Raw genomic sequence first — 24327 nt, 5'->3', positions numbered from 1 at the left:
CCCCCTCTGATTGCTGACAGATGCCTTTTTGGAAACAAACATCTAAATGGTTTGCTTTCAGTCAGAAAAAAAAATATAACAGAGAGCGGCTACATGTTTTGAATTTAACTCTTGTCATTTGAATGCTTCTTTCCCTGCACGTGAATGGATCTTAACAGACTCTCATCAGGAAACGAGCCCATCACAGTTTGGATGTCCTCGCTTCCTTCGACCGTGTTTTACGAGGAGTGGGAATCCCGGGGCCGTGGAGTCAGGTGATGGGTTCCCCGGGTCTGTGGTGGGAGGACTGGGGCTGCAGGGAGCATGAGAGAGAACAGTTTTCTCCTGACATGAGGCCCCCTGGTGAGAGTGTGCCCCTTTCCAACTTCATTCAGGGGTTTGTGGCTGACGTGCCCCAAATCAGCTCCCCGCTTTTGTTGGATGGGGAGGACCCAGAGCCGAGGGGGCAGGTGCTGCCAGCAGGTGTAAGCACCAAGGGGAGGGTTCGGTTTTTGTCACATGTTGCTGAACGGCAATGTGAAGTGGAATATTAATAATTTTCAGAGGCTGGATAGCAGAGTGGTTGAGAGCACTGTTTCTGAAGTCCAATTGCCCGTATCCCAGCTTAATGGGTTCCCAACTGTGTGACTACTCCCAGGTTACTTAACCTCTCTGGTTCTCTGTGTCCTACTCAGGAAAATGGAGATACCAATGGTTATTAAGTTAGTTAGTGGCAAAGATATGCATCAAGCCAATAGTTTCTGATGTGTAATGAGTGCTGGGGCAGAGTTATTGTTTGTTACTATTACTCCTCTATTGAGGGGAAATCCCCTTTCTCCCCCATGCCCTTGTCTCTGTTCTTCCGTGACGATCTGTGCTCTGCGCATTGTGGCCCTTAGCACCCTCTCCTGGGATCATCTGCCTCCCAGTCGGCCTTCCCTCCTGGACCGGGAGATTCTCGAAGGCAGGGCCGTGTTGCGTTCATCTTGGCAGCTGTGAGATCAGCTCAGTGGTGGGCAAAGAGTGGGGGCTCCTTAAATGGCGAGAGAAAGAGAGTGAGAAGGCTCAGAACACGAGTCGATTTGAGGTTCTGCTGCATTCTTCTCCTTCACACAGCCTGTTCCTTTACCTCGGCTCAAACCGCTGCCCCTCTTAGGACATCGCCCGGCACTGCAGGCTAAGCCCTCTCCAGACCCCAGTGCACAGCAGCCTCTGGTGCCCCTGAATTCCTGTCGTCTTCCTCATGTGCATCGTCCGTTGGTACTTCATAGACCGACTATACTATTTGTCTTGAATGAATGTATGTTATTCACTCACTCATTCATTCACCCATTTAACAGCAACTTCTGCATCGTAGGCAATTAAAACCTTTTTTCCGCTTCTTTTCAAGCTTTGTTTCTAGGGCCATTGGAAATGTGAAACTCTAGGAGAAGAGCAACTTGGTTTTGAATGCAGCATATAATCACAGCTAAGATGTATTGAGTGCTTCCGCTTAGCCAGGCACCGGTCTAAGATCTTTCTCTATCAACTGGGTCCTTAGGACGTAGGATCTTTTATTAACCCCATTTTACAAACAAGAAAACAGGCTCCTAGAGTTGAAGCAACTTGTTTAGGGTCCTAGAGTTAGAGACGGGAGGAGTCAAGCCTGGGAGCCGCACCACCCGTGTCTCCCCGAGCCCCCGAGAGGCGGGCAATGTGGGACTTAGGGCCTGCTGTGTGCAGGCGCTCCACAAGGCGCTTTCGCAGGTGACGCATGGTTCACCCTCCCAACAGCCTCGGAAGTCGGTGGTAGTGTTTTCACTCTGCAGGTCAGGGTCAGAAAGTCTCGCCTATTGGCTCACACTGAGCAGGAGGAGCACAGACTCAGCCGCGTCTACTGGACGAAATGCCCGTGCTTTCCCTCGGTCCGGCGGCTGGCCTCAGATTTCTTTCGTAGAGTCGGGTGCTGGGCGTAACGAATACGTATGGCCTTGAAGCTCCAGGCGCTTGGACATCGTGAAATTAGGAATGTGCACTGTTGCCGGGACTGGAGAGAAGTTTGGTTTAGGGAAATGGGTGTCTAAGACTTTAAAAAAAGCCCGTATTGAGGAGGGATATGCTGTTGGTACCTAGGTCTTTTCTCTAACCTCAATCAGGTGGAAAATCCTAAAACGGTGTTCAGGACGTCCCTGTGTAACCCTGAAAATGAATGTGAACTCACACGTAAGCTTTAGGCTAAGAGGAAGAATCTACGCAAAAGGATAGACGGTCCAGTTCCTCCAAAGCCTAGAAAAATCCGAGGCCTCTGGTGGGAGAATTATCCCTTTGAGATGCAAGTGGCGAGTCCTCTGTGCAGGTCCACACCAGCACGGGCGCAGCACACTGACTCAAAAAGCCGGAGCCCCAAGTCAGCTGGCGTGGTTTCCTCGCCGTCTGGCAGAAGCAAATGCCGCAGAGCTGAAAAGGGCAGAACCAAAGGAAATGCCAGGGGGTCCAGACAGCCCTATTCATTTTCATGATATGCCCAGAGAACGCCTGGATTTTTGATCTAGGAGATATATATAGAGATCTCTCTCTCTCTTTTTTTTCTCAAGAAAAATATTGATAAATTTTTCAGCAGAAGCTCACCCGCCATGCCCTGCAAAGAATTAGTTTTCTTCTTAGAGGCAGTTCTGGCGCCTCATTTCCATTTGGAAATTCTGTGACTTTTACTTTCTCTGCATTTTCTGTAAGCCAGCTGCCAGCCAGGATTGGACTAAACCCCTGCCCCCTGTTAAAAAAAGAGAAAAAGAAAAAACGCAAACAGCACAACACTCTAATAAGTATGTTCACAACTTCCACGCAAGGCGCTTGAAGAAACGGAAAGGTTAATGAATTCTAACTAGACGCTGGCACAGGATGTCAGGCCTGTCCGTCTCGCTGGCCGGCTGCGCGGGGAGCCACGGTCTCCTTCGCCGTCCGCTCCCCTGTTCGAGGCCCGGGGCCGGCAGCGGCCGCAGAGACCCGGGGGGCGACGGGCGACGCCAGGGGACCAGCACCACGGGCTTCCCACTCCGCCCCGGGGACCGCGCTGCGCACCGGCCGGCTCCGCCCCACGGGCTGGTGTCACTGTGCTGGGGCTGGAGCCCCGTGGAGGGGGCCGGGAGCATGCGCGTGCACTCACACGCACTCGTGCAGTGCGCTCACAAATACACACACGCACCCACCCACACTCACGCAGTGCCCTCACACACACGCACTCAGTGCGCTCACACACAGCCGCAGCCACACGCTCACACAGTGCGCTCACACACATGCACCCACACCCACGCAGGGGCGCTCTGACAACGCACCCATGCAGTGAACTCACAAATACACACACGCACCCACCCACACCCACACCCACTCACACAGTGCACTCACACACGCACCCACACTCACGCAGTGTGCTCACACACACAATGCACCCACACATGCAGTGCGCTCACACACATGCACCCACAGTCATGCAGTGAGCTCACAGACACACCCACTCACAAACACACACCCACCCACACTCACAGAGTACACTTGCAAATGCACGCACTCACACATGCACCCACACTCAGGCAGTGTGCTCACAATGACACACACGCACTCACACACATATCCACACTCACGCAGTGCACTCACAGACACACGCACTCACACACACCCACTCTCATGCAGTGCACTCACACACACTCACAAACACACCCACACACCCACACTCATGCAGTGCACTCACAAATACGCACACACACTCACACGCACAATCACACCTACAGTGTGCTCATACACACATGCACAAACACACATGCATGCATACACCCACACTCATGCAGTGCACTCACAAACACACCCACTCACCCACCCACACTCAGTGCACTCACAAACACACACCCACCACCCACAGTCACACTGTGCTCACAAACACACACATGCACACACACTCAGAGTGCACTCACACACACATGCACTCACACACCCCATACTCACACAGTGCGCTTACAAATACACACCCACCCACCCACACTCACACAGGTGCTCACAAATACACACACCCACACTCGTGCAGTGCACTCACAAACACACACTCACACTCACACACACACTCACAAATATGCACTCACAAACACACCTACTCACCCACACTCACAGAATGCACTCACAAACACGCACTCACAAACACACACCAACACACACAAATACTCACCCACCCAGACACACAATGCACTCACAAACACACACGCATGCACAAACACCCCCTCCCCACAAACACACCTCCATGCATACTCACAAATACACACGCACTTAAACACATATGCACTCAAATACACACTCACAAACACACACACTCATGCACACTTGCACTCACACACATGTGTGTGTGCACACCCACACAGCATCCAGATATCTTGTTAAAGTTGTGTGGAAGGTTGCTGGTGAATCTGGATGCAGCCTCATGGGGTGTGTAAAGTGTGTCATTGCGTGTGATAACCTCCCAGGCAGCTGCGTGTACGTTGGCCTCATTTATCTAACTGAATGATCAGATATCCTTGGGATGCTTTTTGTGGGCATGCTTAAAAATGACAAGACAGGTGTGTTTCCACCATCCTAGAACATCACGGCTTCCAGAGCGTCATGGGTTTTAGGAACAGTCAATGGGCGCTGTTGCTTGGCTGATCCAATGAGCCAACCTCGTGCATGTGGGCAGTGCCGAGGCCAGTTAGCCAGCAATTCAGTCCCAAAGGGGGCTGATGGCGGTGTCACCGTATGAGTGGGGAGACTGTAATAAGCGACGTCTTTGTTATTTGGGGCTGTCTTCTGTCTGTCTCAAGACTGATAATTTTTGCAGGAATTCAGAGGTGATGTAGACGGCCGATTGTGTGGTAGAGAATGGAAATTGCAAGAGGAGAAGTCAGGAGGTCGTAATTAATTAATGTCATAAACATGCACTTAGTAACAGGTGCTTCCCACTGTGTTAGTGCTCAGGATACAGATAAGAAAGACCTGGACCCGCCCTCAAGGAGCAGGCCCTTGCACTCAGGGTGATGGGGCCATGGTGGGTCCTAGTCTGCGTCCTTCCACATTCTCGGCGGCTGACTCTGGATGGTCCCCTGCCCGCTGCAGGCCTCGTCTGGAGGGTGGAGATGGCGGTGGCTGACTCTCATGGAGGGTTGTCAGAATCGAATGGACTAACATACCTGAAAGGACCACAGTCAGGTGCAGGAACTTGGCAGGTGCTCAATATATGTGGGTTTCTGTTACCCGAATACTCAGAACCTTGTGAATGTAGAGGGACCTTCCCTCAGGCTTCTTGTTTGTGGATACGCTCTGTCTCATCCAGAGGGGCTGCCTGGCTGTGGCTCCCTGTCAGCCAGCCCCACAGCGCGGTTTCTGCAGGCAAGGCCTGTGGAGGGCGCTCCACAGAGTCACGGATGGTCAGGCACGTAATGTATGCTTTCAGTCCACGGTGGATGAGAGACTGACTTTTCCAAAAATGACCTTTCTTTCTCTTCTCAGAGCAGAGATCACATAAATTCATTTAAAGTGAGAAGGAAGGAACGTGACAAAGCTTCTCATTTTGTAGATTAAGAAAATGAGGCCCAACAGAGAGAATTTCCAGGAGTCACCCAGCAAGTTCGTGGCAGACAGGGCTCCACCCAGAGACCCCAAGGGCAGTGTCCACCGTGCCTCTGGCTTCACGGTGTGTGAAGAGCTGTGTCCTGAATTCTGTGCTCAGCTGGATTCAGAGGCACACGAGACGCTGCCATTGTATCCTCTGCCGACTGTGTCACACACCTGGCAGGTGGGTCCCTGTGTGTCCCTCAAGTTCACAGACAGATATGGGAGCACGGTCCCGTCATGGGATCAGTGGGAAAGCCAAGGACCAGCATGTCATGTGGGTCCCTGGGCGTCCCTCAAGTTCACAGACAGAAATAGGGGCACAGTCCCCTCATGGGATTAATGGGAGAGCCAAGGACCAGTCCCAGGTGGGTTCCGGAAACGTGTGAGATTTGGGTGCAAGACCTTTATTGGGTGACTGTTGGGATCAACCCCTGCAGGGCAGCGACAGGAGGACTAGGCAGAGGGAGGAATCCGACAAAGGCCCAGCTAATCCTACAGAAGACCCTGGAGCTGGGACGGCCCAGCAGAACTGTCCTAAATTGGATGCTGGGGCTGTGCTGGGAGAGGGCAGCAGGAGTGAGTTTGGCTGTGTGACTGGGATAAAAGGTTGTGATTAATAAATAAAGTCTGTTTGGTTATCAAGTATTATTTATTGACATGGAAATATGCTCACAAACTATTCTACCAAAAACCAAACCCACGCACAATGGTCTCAGTGTGGTCATTGTGCCTGTTTATATACATATTTTCAGAAAGACGGGGAAGGAATATGCCAGGAGATTCAGTAGTTGATTATCTCTGAGTTGAGGGGATAATGGTAAATAGTATTATTTATCTATACTTTCTATTTCCAAAATTCTAAAACAATGTTTATGTAATTATGTATAAATAAGAAAATGTTGTAAGTGATATAGAACTATGTACCAAAATCTTAAAAATCTTCAAATTCTTTAATTCCATAATTTCACCTTGGTACACCACTGTAAATGTGGATCAGTCATTACATACACAGATATGTGCTCATTTTAGCGTTATTTGAAATAGTGAAAAGATTAGAAAAAAATCTTCTGCATGGCACAACTCCTTCAAAGCATGTTATGTGCCCATGAAAGGCAATGTTGTTCACAAATGGAAAATGCTTACATTATAATATTGTGAATTAGGCAGGATACAAAATTGAACATACAGAATGAGCACAGTTCAGTGACAACTCAACCATCTACTCATTAAAAGGCAGAAAGAAAACACAGTCAAGCGCTAACGGTTGTGTGTACAATTGGTGTGTTTATAAAGTTTTCTCCTTTTTCTGCTTCTCTGCAATTTCAAAGATTCCTTTAATGGAGAGATATTTCTGTAACAGACACAAACAGGTTTTTAAAAACCATTGGAATCGGAAATCTGTGTCGACTGGTGATTGCTCTTCAAAGCTGCCCATCCCTCCACAGTCCACCACTGAACCTTCGTCTCTGTTGCCTCCTGTGGTTTGCTGCATGGTTCCCAGGTCAGTCGTGAGAAGCTGGACGAGAACACAAGAACACGAAGCTGGGAAGCAGGAGACCCGGGCCCTGGCCGGGTCCACAACACCAGCTCCCTGCACGCTGGAGGGTGAGTTCCTTTCCACTGGGGGCCTCAGGTTCTTTGTCTAAAATGAGGAGAGTTTAGGTTAGATTGGGGGTTTCCGGGCATTGGGTTGAAAGAGAGCGGTCTCAGTGACTGTGTGCTGTCCGAAATCTGGATCCCGCCCTCCAACGCAATTCGACACACACGGTTATTTTATAGTTTCCTTCTTGAGTTTACTGGAAAATTCTGTGTCAAGAATGATTCCAACATTAATTAAAGTTTCAAAGCCACTGGACTGGACAGTTTAGATTGTCTACGTCTAGATCATTAACTGCTTCCAGAGTGTGGCTGCTGTCCCTCTCTTTTTTCATTTTTATTGGGGTAAAAACCTGCAACGTGAAGTCCACATTCCCGGCAGTGCATTAAGTGTACAGCAGAGTGTGGTTAACTCTCTGCACATTGTTGCACAGCAGACCCCTAGGACTGCTTCATCTTGCACGACGGAATCTCTGTACCTAATGAACAGTAACTCCCCATTTTCCCTCTCCTGGCCCCTGGTGACCCCATTCTACCTTCCGCTTCTAAGAATTGGACTATTGTAAAGACCTCATGGGAGTAGAGTCACGCAGTGCTTGTCCTTTGTGACTGGCTTATTTCTCTCAGCACGGTGTCCTCAAGGATCATCCATGAAGCATATGGCAGAATTTCCTTCCTCTTTAAGGCCGCATACTGTTTCATTGTATGTGTCTAGCATATTTTCCTTATCTGCTCGTCTTTGCTGGATGTTTAGGCTGTTTCCACTTCTTGGCTATTATGAAAAATGCTGCAATGAACATGGAAGTGCAGATATCTCTTCAAGATCCTCATTTCAGTTCTTTTAGATAAATTCCCAGGAGTGGAGTTGCTGGATCATGGGTAGTCCCAGTTTTAATTTTTTGAGGAAACTCTGTTCTGTTTTCTGTGGCAGCTGTGTCACTGTACATTCCTGCCAATGGGCACAAGGGCCTCAATTTCTCCACATCCTCATCAGTTACTGTTTTTTTTGCTTTTTTTAAAATAATGGTCATCCTAGTAAGTGTGAGGTGCTATCCCATTGTGGTTTTGATTGGCATTTCCCTGATGGTTAGTGATGTGGAGTGTCTTTTCACAGAGATGTTGGCCATTTGTGTGTCTTTGTCTATTCAAGTCCTTTGCCCATTTTTTAATCAGGTTACTTGTTTTTGTTATTGAGTTGTAGGATATATTTGCATATATTTTGGATATTATCCTCTTGTAAGATATATGGCTTCAAATGTTTTTTCCCATCTCTAGGTTGCCTTTTAACTCTGTTGATTATTGCCTTTGCTGTGCAAGAAGCTTTTTAGTTTGATGTAGTCTCATTTGTCTCTTTTTGCTTTGGTTGCCTGTGCTTTGTTATCATATCTAAGAAATGTTATCAAGCTTTCCTCTTATGTTTTCTTTTAGGGGTTTTATAGTTTCAGGTCTTACATTTAAGTCTTTAATCCACATTGAGTTATTTATTTATTTTGTTTGGTGAGGATGATTGGCCCTGAGTTAACCTCTGGCCAATCTTCCTCTGTTTTGTATGTGGGACACTGACACGGCATGGCTTCGTGAGTGGTGCACAGGTCTGCGCCCGGGATCCAAACCTGTGAACCCTGAGCCACCAAGATGGAGTGCATGAACTTAACCACTATCCCACCAGGCCAGCCCCCTAAAGACGTTTTTTATATGGTATCAGATAAGAGTCCAGCTTCATTCTTTTGCATGTAAATGTCCAGGTACCCTACCTCTGTTTGTTGAAGAGGCTGTCCTTTCCCCGTTGTGTAGTTTTGGCACCTTTGTCGAAGGTCATATAATCACGTATGCATGGATTTCTCATTCCTGGGCTCTCTGTTCCGTTCCATTGGTCTACATTACATGTCCTTATGCCAGTGCCATGCTGTTTCAATTACTGTAGTAACACTGTGTAATATGTTTTGAGGTCATAAAGTGTGGAGCCTCCAGCTTTGTTCTGCTGTCTCAAGATTATTTTGGTTATTTGGGGCCCTTTGTGGTTTTATATGTATTTTGGCATTATTGTTTTTCTATTTTTGCAAAAAATGCCATTGGGATTTTGATAGGGCTTGCATTGAATCTGTAGATTGCTCTGGGTAATATGACTATTTTAACAATATTAAGTCTCCAAATTATGAGCTTGGGATCTCTTTCTATTTCTTTACGTCTTTTTAAATTTCTTTCAGCAATGTTTTGTAGTTCTCAGTGTGTAAGTTCTTCACCTCCATAGTTGGGTTTATTACTAAGTATTTCATTCTTACTGATCCTACTATAAATGGGATTGTTTTCTTAATTTCCTTTTCAGATTGTTTATTTTTAGTGTATAAACACAACTGATTTTCATATGTTGATTTTGTATCCTGAAACTTTGCTGAATTTATTAGTTTAACCATTTTTTTGTGTGTGTGTGTCTGGAATCTTCAGGATTTTCAACATATAAGATCATGTCATCTGCAAACATACAGTATTACTTCTTCCTTCCTGATTCGGATGCCTTTTATTTCTTTTTCTTGCCTAATTGCTCTGGCTAGGACTTCCACGACTATGTCAGATGGAAGTGGTAAGACTGGGTATCTTTGTCTTGTTCCTGATCTTAGAGGAAAAACTTTCAGTTTTTCACTAAGTATGATGTTAGCTGCAGGTTTTTCATACATGGCCTTTATTATGCTGAGGTAATTTCCTTCTATTTCTAGTTTGTTGAGTGTTTTTATCATGAAAGCACATTGAATTTTGTCAATGCTTTTTCTTCACCCATTGAGATGATCATGTGATTTTTATCATTGCTGTCTTAATGTGTGATTTCCTATTGGTTTTTTTATGTTGGATCATCCTAGCATCCCAAGGATAAATCCCGCTTGGTCATGGTGTATAATCCTCCTAATACACTCTAAATTTGGTTTGCTACCATATTATTGAGGATTTTTTGCATCTATATTCAACAGGGATGTGGGCCTGTAGTTTTCTTTTCTTGTAATATCTTTGTCTTTCATGTCAGGATAGCGCTGCCCTCATAAAATGAGCTTGGAAGTCTTCCCTCCTCTTCCATATTTTGGAAGTGTTTGAAGAAAATTGGAACTAATTTTTCTTTGAATGTTTGGTAGACTTCTCCAGTGAAGCCATGTGGTCCTGGACTTTTCTCCATTGGAAGATTTTGATTACTGATTTGACATTCCTACTAGTTATAGGTCTGTTCAGATTTTCTATTTCTTCATGATTCAGTCTTTGTAGGTTGTATGATTCTAGGAATTTACCCATTTCTGCTAGGTTGTCCAATTTGTTGACATATAATTGTTCATAGTAGTGTTTTGTGATCCTTTTTATTTCCATGGCATCAGTTGTAAGGCCTCCTTTTTCGTTTCTGATTTTACTTTAGTTCTTTTTTCTTAGTTTAGCTAAAGCTTTGTAAATTTTGTTGACTTTTTCAAAAACCCAACTCAGTTTTCTTGATTTTTTTCTGTTGTTTTTCTAATTTCTATTTCATTTATTTCTGCTTTAATTTTTACTATTTCCTTCCATCTCTTAACTTTGGGCTTAGTCTATTCTTCTTTTCTAGCTCATTGAGGTGTAAAGTTAGGTTATTTGAGATTTCTTCTTTTTTGCATATAGGCATTTAACATTATAAACTTCCCTCTTAATGCTGCTTCCCATAAGTTTTGACATGTTGTTTTCTCACTTTTGTTTGTCTCAAGATAATTTCTAATTTTGCTTTTGATTTCTTCTTTGACCCATTGGTTGTTCAAGAATGTGTTGGTTAATTTCCATATATTTGTGATTTTTTTCCAGTTTTCCTTCTGCTATTGATTTTTAGTTACATTCCATGTGGTCAGAAACGATATGTAATATGGTTTTAATCTTCTTAAATTTCTTAAGACTTGTTTTGTGACCTACTATGTGATATATCTTCTGTGTGCACTTGAGAAGAATGTGTATTCCATTGTCATTGGTTGGAATGTTCTGTCTATGTCTGTCTACAAGTCCATTTGGCCTACAGCATTGTTCAAGTCCTCCATTTCCTTTTTGATCTTTGTCTGGATGTTCTTTCTGTTATTTAAATTGGAATTTTGAAATCTCCATTTATTACTGTTCTGCTGTCTATTTCTTCCTCCAGGTCTGTCAATGTTTGCTTCATGTATTTGAGTGCTCTGACGTTGGGTGCATATATGTTTAATAATTACATCTTCCTGGTGAGTTGACCTTTTTATCATTATATAATACCCTTCTTTGTCTCTTGTGACAGTTTTTAACTTAAAGTCTACTTTCTGGTATAACTATGGCCACACCTGCTTTCTTTTGGTTGCTGTTAGCATGGAATGTGTTTTTCTATTTGTTTACTTTCAGCCTACGTGTGTCTTTAAGTCTAAATTAATTCTCTTGTAGATAGCATATAGTTGGAGCCTGTTTTATTTTTTTAAATTCATTTAGCCACTCTGGTTTTTGATTGGGGAGTTTAATCCATTTACATGTAAAATAAATATTGATAAGGAAGAGCTTACTATTGTCATTTTGCTAATTTTTTTCTATCTATCTTGAGCTTTTTGTCCCTCTTTTCCTCTTTAGCTGTCTTCCTTTGTGTTTATTGATTTTATTGTAGAGACATGCTTTGATTCTTGTCTCATTTTCTTTTGCGTATCTTCTATAGATATTTTCTTTGTGGCCATCATGGGGCTTACGTAAAACATCTTGCAGTGATGACAATTTATTTTAAGTTGCTAACAACTTAACTTCAATCACATATGAAAACTCTATTCTTTTGCTCCCCCACACTTTGCATTATTGATGTCACAAATTACATCTTTTTATATTGTGTATCACAATATAAACACATTTTCATAGTTACAATTATTTTTATACTTTTGTCTTTTAACTCCTGTACCATAATTAAAAATGATTTACCGTCACCTTTATAGTAGTATGGTATTCTGTATTTTTCTGCATATTTACCTTCACCAGAGAGCTTTATACTTTCCTATGCCGTCATGTTGTTGTCTAGAATCCTTTCTGAAGGACTCCTCTTAGCATTTCTTATAAGGCAGGTCTAGTGGGGATGAACTCCCTCAGCTTTTGTTTATCTGGGAAAGTCTTAATTTTTTCTTCTTTTTTGAATGAGAGTTTTCCTGAACATATTATTCTTGGTTGGCAGGTTTCCTCCCCGAGGACTTTGACTATATCATCCCACTGCTTTCTGGCCTGCAAAGTTTCTGCTTTGAAAGATGCTGATAGTCTTAAAGGGGCTCCCTTGTTCATGATGATTCACTTTTCTCTTGCTGCTGTCAAAATTATCTCTTTGTCAGGGCTGGCCTGGTGGTGCAGCAAAGTTTGTGCACTCCGCTTTGGAGGCCCGGGGTTCACCAGTTTGGATCCTGGGAGCAGACCTATATACCACTTGGCAAGCCATGCTGTGGCAGACATCCCACATATAAAATAGAGGAAGCTGGGCATGGATGTTAGGTCAGGGCCAGTCTTCTTCAGCAAAAAGAGGAGGGTTGGTGGAAGATGTTAGCTCAGGGCTAATCTCCCCCCCCCCACCAAAATTGGCAATTTGATTATAATGCATCTCTGTGTGGATTTCTTTGGGTTCATCCTAGCTGAGATCAGTTGGACTTCTTGAACCTCGATGTCCACTTCCTTCTCTAGATTTGGAAAGTTTTTGCCATTATTTCTTCTAATAAATTTTCTTTCACTTTTTTCTTTTCCTCTTCTGGGACTTATATGCATATATGGGTCCACTTGAGGTTGTCCCACAAACCTCTTAAGCTTTATTCACTCTTTTTCATTTGTTTTTTTCTTTCACTCATCTGACTGGATAATTTCAAATGACTTGTCTTCAGCTTCACTGATTCCTTCTTCTGCTTGATCAAGGCTGATGTTGAACCCTCTAGTGAATTTTTCAATTCAGTTATTGTGTTCTTCAGCCCCCAAATTTGTTTGTTCTTATTTAAACTTTCTATCTCTCTGTTGATACTCTCATTTTGTTCATGCATCATTTTCCTGAGCTTGTTGAACATCTTTTTGATGGCTATTTGAAATTTTTGTTGGGTAATTTGTGTACCTCTGCTTCTTTAGGGTTGGTTCCTGGAGATTTATTTTCTTCCTTTGATGGGGCTGTATTTCCATGTCTCTTCACGGGCCTTGTGTTGGGATTTGCATATTTGAAAACACAGCCTCCTCTCCCCCTCTTTACAGCCTGCCTTGTACAGGGGAAGACCTGCACCAATCAGGCCGGTTGGGTGTCTGTCTGTGGTATTACAAGTTCTCTGGAGCTGCCACAAGGAACTGAGATCCCTTTTGTTCCCTGCGGTCCCCAGGTATCCAAGGTATGCTGGTTGCATAAGCATTCCAACTCAAGCAAGACAGAAACCAGTCCCTCCGACAGTCCCCTACAAAGCTGGCATGTTGGGCGCACATTCCACTCCTTACTTTCCCTCTCAAGGGAGATGCTGCAAGTTGGACTTTTCCTCTTGATCAGAAGCTGTGCCATCTTGGGCAAGGGGCTGCTGTGGTTGAAATGAAACGACTTTTCTTACCTGTTTCAATGTAGCTGTGCTTGGCTTTGAAATTGCCTGGAGAACTAAGACTTCCTCACTGATTTCTGGAGTTCTCGTAAAGGTTTTTTGGACCCTACATGTTGTTGTTAAACAGGAACAAGGTCTGGGGCTTCCTATTCGGCCATCTTGCTGCTGTAACTTCCTCACATCTCTTAAATCATAAGAAATTCAAACTTGCTGGGCCTACACTCATATGTACAAAGACACAGACCTTCCACCCCTGATTCTCGTACCTCTCACCTCCTTCTTATTTCCACAGTCCTTCCACCAAAGGGCCCTCTCCCTCCATATTGCCCAGACAGCGAGCTCTGAGCTTTCATGAACAGATTTAGTGCCACCTTTAGACCCAAGTCATAGGGCTCCCCCTCTGGGCTTTGTGTCGGAGGGCTGTGCATACCACAAACACGAAATGACAGATTTATCCAAGAACACTTGGGCGCCTCTGTTGCTCAGGGTCTGCTGTTGAGGGCTGACACACACAACCTTTAACCCCACACATCTGCTCTCATGACGAACATCTTTCAGACCTCAAGGAAAAACTTTCTTTACAACTCTCGCTGTGTGTCCTCAAAACATGCTTTAAAGTCTTATGGTTTGTGCCATTGCCAACATCTAAGATAGTCTCCACTTCAGAATGTGAGAATATTTGTTTTTTTGCCCAGTTTTATTGAGACATAATTGACATATAACATTGTATAAGTTTAAGGAGTGCAACATAAAAATTTGATATATGTATGTATTGCAAAATGATTACCACAAGTTTAATTAATATCCTTTACCTCACATAGTTACAAATATTATTTTCTTTGTGATAGCTTTTAAGGTCTACTCTCTTAGCAACTTTCAAATATACACTACAGTACTGTTAGCTATGGTCACCACTCTGTACCCCAGTCCCCAGAACTTATTCATCTTATGACTGGAAGCTTGTACCTTTTGACCATGTTCACCCGTTTCACCCACCCCCCACCGCCTGCCTCTGGCAACCACCAATCTATTCTCTGTTTTTCTGAATTTGGTTTTTATTAGATTCCACACATAAGTGAGATCATAAGTATTTGTTTTCTCTGTCTGATTATTTCACTCAGCATCATGCCATCAAGTCCATCCACGTTGTCATAAATGGCAGAATTTCCTTCTTTTTTTTGGCTGAATAGTAGTCATTGTATATATTTACCTCATTTTCTTTATCTATTCATCTATCACTGGGCACATAGGTTGCTTCCACGTCTTGGCTATTGTGAATAACGCTGCAATGAACATAGGGGTGCATGTATCTTTTAGAGTTAGTGATTTCATTTCCTTCAGATAAAACCCAGAAGTGAAATTGCTGGAGGTCATGGTGGTTCTATTTTTAACTTTTAGGGCACCCTCCATGCTGTTTCCATGATGGCTGTACCTGTTGCAATGCCACCAACAGTGCACAAGGGTTCCCTTTCCTTCGCGTCCTCTCCAACACTTGTTATCTCTTGTCTTTTTGATGACAGCCGTTCTAACATGTGAAGTGATATCTCCTTGTGGTTTTGATTTGCATTTCCCTGATGATTAGTGATGTTGAGCACCTTTTTTTGTGTAGCTTTTGGTCATTTGAACTCTTTTTGGAAAAATGTGTATTCAGATCCTCTGCCCATTTTTCAACTGGATTATTTGTTTCTTTGCTATTGAGTTGTATGGGTTCTTTGTATATTTTGGACATTAACTCCTTATCAGATGTGAGGTTTGCAAATATTTTCTCCCATTCTGGGTTGCTTTTTCACTTTGTTGATCATTTCTTTTGCTGTGCAGAAGATGTAGTTTGTGGGGAATATTTGAACAGCAGAGGCACTTAGGTGAAAAAAGTGGCAAATTAGTCAACTTGTCAAACTGTTTTTTTCAGGTAGCTTGAATGTGATAGATCTTGCTCAATAAAGAATCATTTCCCAGCAATGTGGAGGGTCCCTGTTCTTGCTTCTCTGTCTCCTAATGGGGTTCTGCAGACACATCAGTTAGTGTGGTATTTGTAAGAGTTACATGTGGCAGATGAAGAACATTTTGTAATAGTTAAAATTCATATTACTCTTAAATTTGTATATAGGTAGGTCTAGAGGTAATATGCATGAAGTGCGATATTCATTCTTTACCTTACTATGTGGGTCTAGATATTGTTTTTAAAATGGTCAAAATAATGATATCGGTGATAATTTATACAATGAAACTACAATAGTTTGTAAAGTTTTCTTTGATATTTTGTCATATATAATCTCATTACAATGTTCGAATTCATATCTAAAATTCACAAGTCTTTCAAAATCTAAGTATTGCTCAGATAATTTTGTTGACAATTTTAGTTGCTACTGCTTCTAAAGAGTGAGGTTTTTCCAAATGAAAATAGAAAAATTATCTGGGACTGCAGTGACTCAGAAATGGCTGTGTAATTTGGCATTACTATTAAAGGAACAGAGTTATGTGACAATCTTAATTATAAAAGCTTAACTACAGATTTTGCCAAAAGAAGGAAAGAAATATAAACTTTGTGGAATTAGCACATAGCAACGTATTAATTATGTAAGCTTTCACTTTAGAACTCAGCAAACATCTACCACTGGTCAGTTGAAGATGCTGACATGTACAAAAATAATCAAATTCTGTTATCTTTGATACCTTGCTTATTTCTAGCCATATAAAAACCATAGCTTTACATCTATTTTTAGATTTTTGTGTCTATCAAAATATGTTTTTCAAGGTAGGGAGATTCAGTACATTTTATTTAACACTTTAACAGCTCGATTGTGAATTTCGAGTATGTAGATATATGGTGCTCTTGTCTGGAACCCACAGATGTTTGGGGCTGGCCTGAGTGGGTTGTAGTGTTATGGCCAACACCTGCAGGGCCGCTGTGGTGATGGGGTGAGGGTGAGCCCTTTGGCAGCCTGTTGTTCTGGCCATGGAGCTGATGTGTAGTCCTCTAGAAGCTCAGGGCTCCTTCAAGGAAGGTGGGGGAGGAGAATTGGCTGAGGCTCCTGGCGCAGCATCTTCAGGTTCCAGAGTCTCCATCTTCCATTACGTCTGTCCTTCTGTCTCCGAGTGGCTGTTGCCCTTTGAGAGGTCAAGCAAGCTGTAGAGTGACCCGTCTAACCATCAGCCCCAGTATGTTTCCTCACTGTTTAAAATACTCGATTTGAGAATGTTTGATTGGTGTCCATACCAACTCACATTTTCAAACTAAATTTCAACATTATCTTTGTTCGTGAAAAAAATCTCTTAGAATCTTTATTTTAACTGTTGCACATTCCCGAACAGTTTTAAAAGTAGTTTGGATTTTTTAGGATCACCTACTTGTAAAAGATAAAATTTCTTTTTCCCATCAATTATTACGGATTTGAAGAGATAGTTAATTTAAAAATCTTGATCAAAGACTGCATGTAGTTATATCAAGCATAAAAAATATGATAACGAAGATTTAGTCATAACACAAACTCCAGTCTCACATTATAATTTGTGAAAATAATTTTGAAAGTTTTCTATAAATTCTAAATTTATAATCATTTATAATAGTTTCAAATTTTAAAATCATAATTATGCAATAATGAAAAGGAGTGTTCTAAAACCAAGCCCCATGTTTCCATATACCAAGCCACTAAACCTCCTCCAGTTTATTCCATTGTGCCTTACAAATAGCCAATTTCTACGTGTGCCATGACATAAAAAACGTTGGAATTCCTGTTTTATCTAAAAAAAATCTTGGCTGCACTTTGTAGTCAATAGGGGAGCTTTACAAATTACGCAGTCTGGTCTACCTGTGAAATTCTGATTTAGTTGGTCTGGTTTGGGGTGGAAACTCAGTGTCCCCTTTGTTCTGGGAATAGATCTGAACCTTAAAGTGGCCAGAAGAGCTTTGAAAATGCAGATGCTGGAGCTTGACCTCAGTGCACGGAGCCAGAATCTCTGGACCGTGGGCTCTGGCACCATGTTTTTTCAAAAAGAGCTGCTGTTTGAGGTTGTCTCCTGCCCTCTCCTTCCATGTGGCAAGAGCCTCATTGCTCAGCCTTGCTACAAAGTGAGCAACAGAATGGTGCTGGTTCAAGGTTCACGAGATATTATCTGCATTATATCCCATGACCTGGGACTTGCATTGTAAAGCATTTAGGGGTATTAAAGCATGCTTTCAAGTGAAGCCAGTTGCATAATACTGGTAGATCCTGATGACCTAAACGGTGGTTTTCAGCCCTGGATCTAATTGGAATCACCTGGAGAGTTTAAAAAGGAAGAGTAAAACAAACACACACACCTGGGTCTCACCCCAGGCTAATTAAATCAGAATCTTGGGGGATGGGGCCCATATACTGTCTGTTTTTTTTTAAAGGTTCTCAGATTATTTTAATGAGTAGTCAAAAACAGGAACAATCGGTTTAAAGGAAAAGTACAGGATTTGGTTTCCGGTTACTTCCCTGCCCTGTTTCTCGAGTTACACTGGTCTACTCAGTGTCCAGTGTCCATCCCATTCCTGACTCTAAGTCTGTGGTTCTCATCGGTTGCATGATTGACCATTCTGCCCTCTTCTATGAGCTGTCTCAACCTTTACCATCTAGCTAACAACTTACGTTGTCTGCACAGCCTCCCTTTATCGCCCCTGCTTTCAGCGACTGCTGCTTCTGTAATTTCCTCTAATTTTAACCCGTATTTCCATCAGTGAGAGCAGAAACCCTGCCGCCTCAATCTTTATGTCCCATCACAGCAGTGTCTGCCTACAGCAGGCTCTTAGGGAATCCTTGCTGCTGCTGCTGGTGCTTTCCTTGGGGAAGGCGGGTGGATTCCTCTTTGTGGAGAAAGTGAAGAACTGAAGGGACTCAAGTTCTTGCTCATCTCCACTTTTCCTCTTTCCACGTGAGGCATCTTTAGGGTGAAGATGGCAGCAGGTTCTCCCACGGTAGCGTTGGAGAGGGATTCTGTATTGACAAGGTTTTCTATTTCAGCATCCTTACTCACTCCCACACTGTGCTGAGAAGATGTTAGATCAGGTATGACGTTTGTTATAACGACAAATTGCTTAAGCCAAGAAGTGCTGGCTGGTGGGGCCTGGAGTGGACCACAGCTTGGGAATACACCTCGGGTTTCTAGGTCTCCTTTGGCATCTTCTAAACATCTCTTGATGTTCTCTTGCTTGGAAAAGGAGTCTTAACTCTGTCCCAAAGCTCACGTGAACCATTATGACATTCATGCACTCATCTCTTCCTAACTCATTTGCTGAACGCCTGTGTACCCAGCCGGTGCCAGGCCCTGGGCAGCCTCTGTGGGGCCGTCTGCCAGGTGCCTACGACTTTCACAGCTGGGCTTGAAAGAGTAACAGAATAGTAGTTCCCTACAAAGTTGCTTTTTTCCACTTTATTTTAGATTCATTTTAATTTATTAGTGAAACACTTTAGCTAAATTGTGCAAGCTGTGCACATTTAGAAAAATGAAACTTTTACCTGAAATAAAAAAATATAATCTTTGTAAAGGTTTGCGGATACAAGGTAAATAGGTCCTTATTCATGAGAACAAGAACCATAACGATAAGGCCCATGCACATATGATATACATTGCTAATGCAAAGGCTGACCCTTGTGACATGTCCATTTCAACACCAAATACTTAAACTCCCCTTAAAGGTGCAAACAGTTGCTACGTCATGGTAATTTTGTTCCACTCTAAAACCTTACAACAGTTGCAGGTATGATACATAATTTCAGTGCTGACACTGAAGCCTCAGTTAGGAATTAGGTAACTAGGTGTAGTCACGTGGCTGTTGGTGTCTATACACACAGATAGTGGCTGAAGGAGGGCTTGGTTCATTTCATACACTTATGAATTATTCACTTGTTCTGCTGGAGTTCTTGAATTTGTGTTCATATATTCAAGTAATATCTCATTTTATGAGCATTTGCTCGTGACTGACAAATAATAGTCTAATGAAAACAAAACCAAGTCACTGGTCTTTGCTTCACAATGTTCCTGAGAAGTGAATCTCATTTTAAAATGATCATTTCTAATCTCTAGATCTTTTGGTGACCTAACCAATGTGTTTGAAGTTTGGAAACTTCTTCTTAAGATTCCAGGTGTGACTTAGGCACAACAGGTGTAATTCCATGAAAACTTGAAAAGGAATTTACACAGAGCCATACTGGAAATATGAGCCAGGCATGCTGCAGCCAATCTGACGCCACTGTAGGCTCATGTAAAGGGCATCAGCAGTTTTGCCTGTCATGCTTTCTTCCTTTGGAAACCATCCTTCTCCTGTGGTGTGTGTCCTGGCGGCAACGTCAACAAGATGCAATGCCGCCCCAACTAGAAGATAAGAAGGCAGCTCACGCCTTTCAATTCCAGTCTTACGCCTGGGAATTTGAATCTTGAGTGGAATGATGGAGGGATGAAAAATGGAGCTGATTCACTGTGTAGGCAGCGCCTAAAGGGACCCCCTTCTGCCTGCATCCCCCCAGAGGCCCCCATTTCCTAGGTTTCCAAAGTGTCTTCTTCATGTTTTCCTTAGACTCTACATCTTTTCATATCCTTTCAATACATTGGTATTTTTTTTTGGAGGGAGGCAGTCTTATGTTACACTTAGTTTCTGATATTTGCAATCCAACAACCATAACAGAGCTTGGAATTTTAGAGATAATCATAGATTCATAGAGATTTTTGTATCCAGAATACACCCAAGAGATCATTTAGTCCAACCTTCTCATTTCACAGGATAGCTGACTTGTCCGAGGTCACATGGATGTTTGGTGGCAGAGCAGGAAATAGAATTAAATTTGTTCAGTTTTTCCAGTGTGCATTGTTGGAGATAGAACCATAGATTTTAATGACATAAGAAAACTTAAAGAAGAACCTGATTCATTTACCCAATTTAGATAATGATTTATTATCTTATAGGTGAGCTGAGATTCCAAACATTTGTGACTTGCCTGATTTTGTAGATATCAGATGGTTTTGTCTTTAAAAGCCATGCCCAGCCAGCTTTTCCTTTGGGGAATTATCTCTCCCAAACACTCAGCCCATGTGATTCTGGGGGGACTGCATTTCTCTGGCCACAGACATTGGTGAGCACATGACCAACCGAAGCTATGACATGAAAGCCAGTGAGCATCAGCTTGAGACTTTCGCTGGAACTATCGCGAAAGAGAAGTTCTCCTTCCACTGGTCTATCAATCAGTGTCCCAACAGGAGAGAGATGGCACATTCAAATTAGAGGATTCGAGGAAGGTCCATGTACAAAGGGACTTTTCACAAGAGTACTGCCAAGGATGGTTTGGTATCAAGGCTAGTAAGAGTGGAAGAGTTTTCTCCCTCTGGCAAAGGAATGAGGGGAAGGAGCAGGTACAAGTAATCAGACAGAGAGAATCATGTGGTATAGCCCACTGTGGTCATGGACACAGGCAATCCAAGGTGACATTTTAGGGTCTGAACCAGCTGAATGGACACCTTCCCTCATTCTCTTTCCTCTCTCCTCCTGCCATGGTCCAATCTAGCTGAAAGCTGGAGGACACAGGACTCTCTGGTTGTAGTCCACGTGGGAGCCTCCAAGGGTGCTGAGCAGGGTGGACAAGGATGGAGAATGGGTATGAAGGACAAAGAGAAGTGTCTGTGTAAGTGGAGACACTAAGATGTTAGGATGATTTTTTTTTGAGTAATCTCGTTTTTTTCAGCTTTATTGAAGTATAATTACCAAATAAAAGTATGAGATATTTAAAGTATACAACGTGATGAATTGATATACGTATATATTGTGAAAGGATCCCCCCATCAAGTTAATAAACACATCCATCACATCACATATTTATTCCCCCCGACTTTGTTGTGAGAATATTTCTCTACTCTCTGAGCAAACTTCAGTCACACGACACAGTCTTATCAGCTGTAGTCCCATGTCATGATTAGATCCTCAGACTTGGTTCATCTTAGACTGAAAGTCTGTTCCCTTTCTCAACCTCTCCCTATTTCCCCACCCCCGGGCCCTGGCAGCCACTTTTTTACTCTCTGTTTCTACGAGTTTGACTTCTTTTCTTTCAGATTCCACATATAAGTGATACTGTGTGGTATTTGGCTTTTTCTGTCTGGCTTATTTCACTTAGCATAGTGCCCTCCATGTTCACCTATGTTGTTGTGAATAGCAGGATTTCCTTCTTTTTTTAAGGCTGACTAAAATTCTATTTTATATATATATATATATGTTTCACATTTTCTTGATCCACCCACTTGTTGACAGGCACCTAGGTTGCTTCCATACCTTGGCTATTGTGAATAATGCTGCAGTGACCATGGGAGTAGAGATATTTCTTTGGGATAATGGTCTTGTTTCCTTTGGGTTTATACCCAGAAGTGGGGTTGTTGGATCATGTGGTAGTTCTATTAATTTCTCGAGGAACCTCTATAATCTTTTCCATGGTGGCTCCACCAACTTACATTCCCACCAGCAGTTCACAAGCGATCTGTTAAGATGAGTTTTTGTGGCCATTTTTGCCTTTGCACAGGGGGTCTATGACCGAGACTTAAGATAACTCCAACGAAAGCAGAGTCAATAAATGGGAAATGCAGATACCTATGGCATCTCTTGAGCCCTAGATCTACATGTGCCTGAAAATTCTGTCCCTAGCTGTTTTCTCCCCATGGAACAACACATCCCTTTCATGCTTAAGATAGTTTGAATTGGGGTTAAGTCACTTGCAATTGACATGAGTCTTAAATAATACACATGGGGTCACACAGCCACCAACTGCATTGAAAGTGGATGGAAAGCCACACATGCCAGGACTAGGGAGGCCTTTGCTCAGCTGCTCACTGTGTGGTTGAGTCCCTTGATCATCACACTCTACTTGAATACCTCTAAGAGGGAGGAAATTGCTACTTACCGATAGTTCTTTCCTTCTTTCTGCAGAAAGGACCATTAGAAAGTCGTTCTTTGCATTTGAGGTAACTTGTTGCCTCACCTAGTCTCTACTCTAGAGAATCTATTCCAGATTTCCATCTCTAAGGCTTTGTTTCCCTGAAACCTCCTCACCTTTCCATTTCTGCACAACAGCCACGTACAAAATTAGTGGTTTAGCAAACAGCCGTTTATTTATTTTTAAATTTTATTTTATTGTGGAAAGAATATTTAACATGAGATATGCCCTCTTAACACATATATTTTTATTTTTCATTGATTTATAACATTATATAGATTTCAGATGTACATCATTGTATTTCGATTTCTGTGTAGACTACATCGTGCTCACCACCCAGAGACTGATTACCATCCATCACCGTAAACATGTGCCCAGTCATCCCTTTTACCCTCCTCCCTCCCCCCCTCCCCTCCGGAACCACCAATCTAATCTCTGTATCTATATGTTTGTTTGTTGTTGTTTTTATCTTTCACTTATGAGTGGAATCTAAGGTATTTGGCTTTCTCCATCTGACGTATTTCACTCAGCATAATGCCCTCGAGGTCCATCCATGCTGTCACAACTGGCAAGATTTCATCTTTTTATGGCTGAGTAGTATTCCATTGTGTATATATACCACATCTTCTTTATCCATTTGCCCATTGATGGTCACCTAGGTTGTTTCCAAGTCTTGGCTATTGTGAATAATTCTGCAATGAACATAGGGGTGCACAGATCTCTTTGTATTGTTGACTTCATGTTCTTTGGATAATACCCAGCAGTGGAATAGCTGGGTCGTATGGTGGTTCTATTATTATTTTTTTTGTGGAATCTCCATACTGTTTTCCATAGTGGCTGCACCAGTTTGCATTTCTATCAGCAGTGTATGAGAGTTCCCTTTTCTCCACATCCTCTCCAACATTTGTCTTTTTTGTCTTTTTAATAATAGCCATTCTCATGGGTATGAGGTGATATTTCATTGCAGTTTTGATTTGCATTTCCCTAATAATTAGTGATGTTGAACATCTTTTCATGTGCCTATTGGCCATCTGTGTATCTTCTTTGGAAAAATGTCTGTTCAGATCCTTTGCCCATTTTCTTTATTGGGTTGTTTGTTTTTTTGTTGTTGTTGAGTTGTATGAGTTCTTTCTATATTTTGGATATTAACAACTTATCAGACATATGATTTACAAGTATCTTCTCCCAATTGTTAGGTTATCTTTTCATTTTGTTGACAGTTTCCATTGCTGTGCAGAAGCTTTTTATTTATTTATTTATTTGAGGAAGATTAGCCCTGAGCTAACATCCATGCCCATCTTCCTCTATTTTATATGTGGGATGCCTGCCACAGCATGGCTTGATAAGCAGTGTATAGGTTTGTGCCTGGGATCTGAACCAGTGAACCCTGGGCCACCGAAGTGGAGCGCATGAACTTAACTGCTATGCCACCAGCCTGGCCCCTGTAGAAACTTTTTAGTTTGATGTAGTCCCATTTGTTTATTTTTCCTTTTGTTTCCCTTGCCTGGTGAGACATGGTATTCAAAAAGATACTGCTAAGACTGATGTTGAAGAACATACTGTCTATCTTTTCTTCTAGAAGTTTTATGGTTTCAGGTCTTACATTGAAGTCTTTAATCCATTTCTGTTAATTTTTGTGTATGGTGTAAGATAATGGTCTACTTTTGTTCTTTCGCATG

At 42.6% G+C, this 24327-nt stretch overlaps 1 long non-coding RNA gene across 1 annotated transcript in view; it reads left to right on the top strand.

Moving 5' to 3' along the window:
• The first annotated feature begins 6946 nt into the window (after positions 1–6946).
• The window catches only part of LOC123277666 (uncharacterized), a 36211-nt gene continuing 18830 nt past the window's right edge, over positions 6947–24327 (top strand). The window contains exon 1 of the long non-coding RNA XR_011494764.1: positions 6947–7191. This is a non-coding gene — a long non-coding RNA (uncharacterized lncRNA). The remainder of the gene's footprint in view (positions 7192–24327) is intronic.

The sequence above is a fragment of the Equus asinus genome, chromosome 16 (assembly GCF_041296235.1).
Source record: "Equus asinus isolate D_3611 breed Donkey chromosome 16, EquAss-T2T_v2, whole genome shotgun sequence".
NCBI lineage: Eukaryota > Metazoa > Chordata > Mammalia > Perissodactyla > Equidae > Equus > Equus asinus.
This window is presented reverse-complemented; position numbering and strand designations above follow the sequence as displayed.